This window comes from Natator depressus, chromosome 9 (assembly GCF_965152275.1).
Source record: "Natator depressus isolate rNatDep1 chromosome 9, rNatDep2.hap1, whole genome shotgun sequence".
NCBI classification, from domain to species: Eukaryota; Metazoa; Chordata; order Testudines; family Cheloniidae; genus Natator; species Natator depressus.
The window spans coordinates 34,187,920-34,195,451 of record NC_134242.1 but is presented as its reverse complement, the minus strand read 5'-3'; positions in this window follow the sequence as shown (position 1 = coordinate 34,195,451).

The window sequence follows — 7,532 nt, the reverse complement described above, 5'->3', positions numbered from 1 at the left end:
AGCTTCTAAGAGTCGGAGAGAGACTCCAATTCAGCAAAGCAGTTAAGCACATGCTTAACATATTTAGTGGGATGAGCATGTGCTTAAATGCTTCACTTTATAGGAATGGGATAATTTACATGCTTTACATTAATCACATGCTTAAGTGTTTTGCTGAAATCAGGCCATAACAAATATCTAGGGGAAAATATCTTTAAACCATTTTTTCAGAAAACTTTGTCAGTTTCTACAGAGTCTGATAAAAATGCTTATTTCCTCTGAAGATGGAGATTACAGGAGTGATTGTGCGCCACTGAAGTCAGTGGGAATTTTGCCATTGACTTCCATGGGTGCAGGAATAAGCCCGGTGGAAGGAGCCATATGACTAGCTGGCAAAAATTCTGATTGCATGTATTCAGCACAACGGCATAGGTCTCATTCAGCCTATGTATACTCCCTCATATAATTTCTCAGAGGACAAGCAGAGAAGACAGTAAATCAAGCAGCTTTTAAAACATATATGTCACTTTAAAAAAATCAATACAGTCCATTACTGCAATCCAGTTCTGTTGTTACTGATGTTCATTATGGAAATTATCATGGCCATTAAATTAACTTGGCATGAATTAAGGATGTTAGATACCTAGCACTCATGGAAATATATAATCCGTTAAAATCACCTAATGAGTCAACTTGTTACATTTTTCTTTATCCTGCACATTAGTTTCTTTTTCATTTGATAAAGACTGTGGTTTCTGTTTTATATTTATTTTCCTTTAACTCTTTCAAACTTTGTATTTAGTAAGGATTGTAAAACAGTTGTCAGTTACAATTAATACATCAGGTCACAGTAATAATTTTTTATATACATAACCTGCAATATTCTATGTCATCTCTATTTTAACAATCAAATTTGCCTAAAGCACAGTATTCTGTTGGTTCTTTTCCAGTTTTCTTTAATAAATAATACCCTGGCTTGAACTTTCTATTGATATTTGACATGTAAATGTACTTTAGTGTGGATCTAAATCAATTTATAAATATACAAAGTGGATTGAATATCAGTGGTGAAATCTTGACTCCATGGAAGTCAGTAGGGAGTTTTGCTGTTTGGAATCAGGCATTCATCCCAAAGATCAAATTCTGATTGTGATTCATCTCTCCTTATATGTAATCATGAGAACTCTCCTTCCCTTCTCTCATCATACTATTAAGCTGGCTTTATGTTAAACAAGGAAAGATACGTTTCCTTGTATTCAAGTCCTGGCTGGGCATCTAAAATGAGTAAGTTGCTGTTGCATAGTACTTTGTACACCTTTAACAAGTTATGTCTGAGCTCAAAAGTTGTTGGTGCTGCACCTTAAACCATTCAATATCACAACCTCTGCTCTGTACATGCCCCTTACTCTGAAGATGCAGCCTGCTCTGATTTTGGCAGCCAAAGGCATTGCCACTGCAGGGAGCACCAATAAATCAAAGAAACAATAAATAAAAGGGTCACTACTGATTTTATTTTTTTTTTAAGACTAAAATATGATTGCCTTATACATCTGTTCTTGTTAACCTGGAGTTTGAAAGTTACACAGAAACGTTGGTATTTTCTTTCAATTCCTAAAACCAGGAACCTGTGTGCTAAATGGAAAAATCCTATTTTGTACTAAACCCCATGAAGAATACAAAGCATCAAGAATCTTGTTCTGCATTGGCATTCCTTTTTAAATGAGTTGTTACAAAAATTCAGAAGAGCTCTACTTTTACTCATCATCATCTCTTACCAACTGCAGTGCTAAGCTCTGAAGCAGGCTCTGAAATACTCATTTGTGTCTCCCAAAGTACATACAGACTTTGAAGTCTAATACTGAGATATGCCTTTACTGCAAAGACATAAACATCCCATTGCAGATGGCTTTATCTTTCCAAAATGATTCAATCAATTCAATGATTCAATCTCGTGATTTTAGTGTGTTTTGTTGTTTGTTTTTGGTTGAATTGCTACTGATTTAAAACAAATCTATGACATGTTTGTGTTGATAAATTGATCCAAAAAAGGAAACTAACTGGTACGACGTGGGCAATGTAGTCTGCTGTTGCGATAGAAAGATGTTCTGTGAACTCACAGTCCTGGTGACAGAATCAGAACAGTGAAGCCTGTTGATTGTTCTTTAGCCACTTGGATGTGCTGCAATGCAGCTGCTCACAATGCACATAGAGGCAGGCATAGGAAAATGGCAGTCCTGGGGAGAAAGTAATATTTAATAATGCTCCTTCCCACTTGTATAGACTCAATGATGTGTCTGCCTCTGGTGTAGGCCAGATGCCTACTTTTAAAAAGAAACTAACTACTGTTAATGAGCCTGTTTTTTTAAAATGTTCAAACTTGTTATCTATTTGATTAGAATATGAAAATACATAGGATGAAATCTTGGCTGCACTGAAGTCAGTTGGAATTTTGCCTTTAACTTTAATGGGGCCAAGATTTCACTCAGTCATTTAAGTCCTGGGTAATTCCAAGCCTTCTCGGCTCCTTAACCTTGTGTTTCTCCCTCTTCTAAGGCTGGGGGCTCCCTCTGGACTCCCATCACAACATGCTTCTAGGCCAAATGCAGCGTGGCACTCTCGTAAGCACTCACATATCTGCCTGACTGAGTTGTACCAGTTGGCTTAATTTAAGGCTGGAATAAATGCTCATACGTGTAATCTTGTTCTTGCTGTCTGGGCATTAAAGATGGGGATTTTAGACTAACGCTGACTTCAGTTTAGTATTTGATGGCAAACAAAAACTAATCAGGCCAATAGACAAGAATGTATTCCCTAGACATGATTAATCTATATTATAAAAACAGCATTCCCAAAGGTAGTTTGATTGGGCTAGTTATCATAATAGCATTACTAAACCTAGAATTTTGAGAATTTACAGAAAATAATCTTGTGTTTTCACCACCATTACTTAAAAAAAAAAAAAAAGCTCTCAACAAATTAATACAGGCTAGTTTGGTAAAAAATATAAAGGATTTACCTCTAGTTTATTTAGTAGCAGATACTACAGTAATATGGGCTATATATTACCTGGACAAATATTGGTTCAGACTTTTTGTTAATCATGTCTAGTAGCCTGCTAGAGCCAGCAGCCCTTTAGATGATCAGTATATTCCCTGAAATTTGAGATTAAATTATTCTTGCATACTGCTAGCTTGGTTTAGTCTGACATCACCATATCTAAGATATCTGAGGGAATGTATCTTTCAGAATTCAGTTGTGCTTTACAACACATCATAGGTGTGAAGATATTAGACAATATAATTACTGTGATGATTTATTCCTATAGAAACAAAACTATGCTAGGTATATTACGTACAAACAAAATGACCCAATCCCTCCCCATAACACTCATAATCTAGTGCGTTTTATTGTTGACATCAAATACTCTCCAGCATTTACATGCTGTAATACCCTCAACATTTATGCCTTTTTTTAAAGTGACACTAGTTACTTTAGACACTAGTTAGTCCATTGGACATGAGCCTTCAAGAGTTGTCCCAAATCTGGAGTCTGTGAAGCAGCTACAGAAGTAAGGGAGTTTATGTAATAAGGTGCAGATTGCAAAAAACTTCATGGTCCCACCTTCTGACTTAACAAGATTCTACTCTTTGTGTACCAGCTCCACTCCATCACCTCTCCCATATAGCGAGCGGTGCTCAAATTTATGTCGTGATAATGACACCTAACTGTTTGACTGGTTTGGAGTACAGCTGGTTGGAAAAACTTGGATGGAACTATATTCCCTGAGAAAATGCAGTTCTGTTGAAAAAAAATGGAAAATAAAAACTTCCACCAATATCAAAGGATCCTGTTTCAACATTTTTGGAATAAAACATTTCAATTTTTCATTTTGAAACTACTTTTCATTTTGAATTTTGTAATTTTATAGTATAAATTTAAAAAGTCAAAATTAAAGCTTAGTGTTTCCATTTTGTCAAAACAAATATTTTTAAAAAAAAAAATGGAGAATTTCAAAATGTTTGGGTTTTGTTTGAAGCTAAATTTCGTAATCCGTCACAAAATGGAATTTCTGTCCTCGACAGAGCTATAGTTTGGAAGTTTAAAAAATGCTAGCATGATTTGTGTGGCCAACTGTCATGATAGTTGATATTTTCTTTAAAGCTCCTAGAGTCAAGTGATTCCATGGGAATCTCATCCTTCATTCTTTTAAAATGTAAATTTCTAGCTTTTGTGGTTACAGACAAAACTTGGAAATGTGAACTCAAAAGTTTTAAAAAAAAATTTTTTTTAATTTAAAAAATCCCTTACGATTTTTAAGCCAATCTCTTGATTTTTTTGAAGCCTAATTCCCGAACACTTGGAGCTGGTACTATTGTAAGAAGTTCCGCTCATTAAATAAGTGTGATGAAGTCCATGCTTTCTTCCTACCTAACATAGACAGCTGATATTACCCTCAGTTTAGTCTTACCTCCTCAGTCTGTCCATTTTATCTGTTCTAAAAAGCAGTTTCATACGCTAACATACTAAAGTCTTGACACATTCCAGCTGTTATTCTCATCCCACACCATAGACTCAAGAATTCAATGCTAACTCACCCTCCTAGTTAGTACCTTGTCTGCCTTTTAGCAGGCTGAAACATACATGAGCAATAAAAAGCAATTCAGGTGTTTATCATCTAATTTAATAAGGATTAATAATATTTCCTGCTTGCCCAGCATAATATTCAGTGCTAGAACTGGGGAAAATCTATTTGCTTCATAAAAATTTGTGGGAAGACAAACAAATTTTTGCAGTGCACAATGCTTTCAGTTTCTTCAGATTACACCAGTTTGCCATCGTTTTATGAGCTGCACTATTTTCACAAGCAAAAAAGGTGACAAAAGGCAATCTTAACACAGGCTTTTCCATATTGCATCAGACCATAGGTTTGATTAGTCTATTAAGTCTTTGTCTCCTGCCTCCTGTAGCAGTCTGTATCTGACTGTTAAGAAAAAATAGACAGAACAAAACCTCATACACCGTACACCTCACCATTTGTGTGAGGCTTTACATGGATGGGCATGGAAAGGTGCTTTGTAAAACCATGCAGGTAATGAGCTTGCATCTGTAAGTATGAATTTTGATTAGCCTTATTTAAGGCCCCCCTCCCTCCAAATACCTTTGCAGTCACTGGGAGAAGAGGGAAGGTTTCAGACTGTTGCAGCCTGAGGTTTCCCCCTGACTTGCCAGATTGATTTCAAGGCAAAGGAGCCCTCTGCGAGGGGATGGAGGGGTTAACATCTGTTTAGCTGGTGAAGAAGCAATTCCAGCACAGCTGCCCCTTTCCAGTCACAGCTACTCAATGAAAGGGCCATAGGAATGGCTGTTTGGGAGACAGAGGAAGGCAGGGCTGACATCCAAAGGTCATAAGAACGGGTAAAAAGCCCCAGCTGGGGAATTTTTCTGTTTACTGCTGCTCATGTTATATTATTTTACTTGCTTGATACAATCACTAATCCCTGAGGAAAAGACCTTGGTGCCTGCCACTGATGCACTGTGCTCCCACCCTTCCAGCTAACCAGTTATGTCTCTCGATTTATTATGCACGTGACATCACAGAACAAATGGTCAAAGCTAACAACATAGACATGTTATCATTCTTACTGATGACACTAATAGCGGTTTCTAGCTCTTGTCTAACAAGCCCCTATGTTGCTGTCTTGGTGAAAAAACACAGAGATTAAATCTGTCATGACTTAAAAGAGTCTCTCTTTTAAAATGTTGCCTTCTTCCATGGGTTTTTAACCTACCCTACAAATCCACCTTTGAGTGAAGCTTGGTATATACAAAGCACGTTGTGCACATGAGTTAGTCCTGTGTGGAAGCTTACACAGTCTGTGCACCAAGCTGACCCACCAAAAGACAATCTGTGGAGCAGCTACAGAAGTAAGGGAGTTTATGTAATGGGATACAAGGCTAGGAAGGAACCTTGTGCTTGCTCCATTGCCAAGAGCTATAGAGCTTCTAAACATACCTTCTGAACCTCCCTCTTGTTATGTTCACAGTATACACAGAAATTAGATAAAAACTGAAATACTCTTGCTGGAAGGTGGCCACATAACACAATGTTATTGGTTAGAATTCAGAACACCCAAGAACCCAAATACAGAGAGAAAAAACCTGGCAAATCCCTAAGATAGAGCAGCACAACACACCCCATCTAGCTTTAAGCAGGCTCTTTCCAGACTGACTCTGCTCCCACTCTCATTCTTTGCTAGTCCGGTGCCCTTTAGCCCAGCAGTTCTCAACCCCTTAGAGCAGTGGTTCTCAAACAGGGGTCCAGGGCCGCCTGCGGGGCGAGAAGCAGGTTTCAGGAGGGCCGCCAAGCAGGGCCAGCATCAGACTCATTAGGGCCCAGGGCAGAAAGCTGAAGCCCTGCTGCATGGGGCTGAAACCTGGGACCCTGAGCTCCACCATCGGGGACTGAAGCCAAAGGCTGATCAATATAGCTTTGTGGGGGCCCTGGTGGCATGGGACCCCAGGCAACTGTCCAGCTTGCTACCAGTTGTTGTGACACAGGTGGGCTGTGGAGTTTTTATAGCATGTTGGGGGAGGGGGCTCAGACAGAAGAAGGTTAAGAACCCCTGCCTTAAGGGGCTACAAGCAGATTTCAGGGCCCAGGGACCCACCAAACAGGGCCAGCCGAAGACAGAAAGCCAAAGCCCCAACACCCAGGGTGGAAGCCGAAGCCTGAGCAGCTTAGCTTTGTGGGGCTCCTTGTGGTGTGGGGCCCCCAGCACTTGCCCTGCTTGCTACCCCTTACCACCAGCCCTGGCTTTTATATGCAGAAAAACAATTGTTGTGGCACAGGTGGGCCATGGAGTTTTTATAACATGTTGGGGGGGCCTCAGAAAGAAAAAGGTTGAGAACCCCTGCTTTAGCCTACAAGCAGAACCCAGAACCCCTCCCCCACCCGCTGCTCTTTGAGTGTGTCTACACTGCAATTAGACACCCATGACTGGCCCCCATGCCAGCTAACTCCGGCTGTGGGGCTATTTAATTGTGATGTAGACATTCAGGCTCAGGCTGCAGCCTGAGGTTGAGGACCATCCTGCCTCACAGGGTCTTAGAGCCCAGACTACAGCTTCAGCCCGAACTTGAATGTCTACACGGCAATTAAACAGCCCCTTAGCCCGAGCCCCACGAGCCTCTGTCAGCTGGAACAGACCAGCTGTGGATTTTTAATTGCAGTGTAGATAAACCAGAGGTGGGCAAAGTACGGCCCCCAGCCGTTTTCAACCAGCCCTTGAGCTCCTGCTGGGCAGCAGGGCCTGGGGCTTGCCCCGCTCCGGTGCTCCACCCAGGGAGCAGGTCGGGGGCCGCTCCACATGGTTCCCAGAAGCAGCAGCATGGCCTCCCTCCGGCTCCTACATGTAGGGGCAGCCAGGGGGCTCCACTCTGCAAGCTGCCCCCACCCCAAGTGCGGCCCCCATAGCTCCCATTGACTGTGAATCACAGCCAATGGGAGCTGCAGGGGTGGTGCCTGCGGACAGGGCAGCACACAGAGCCACCTG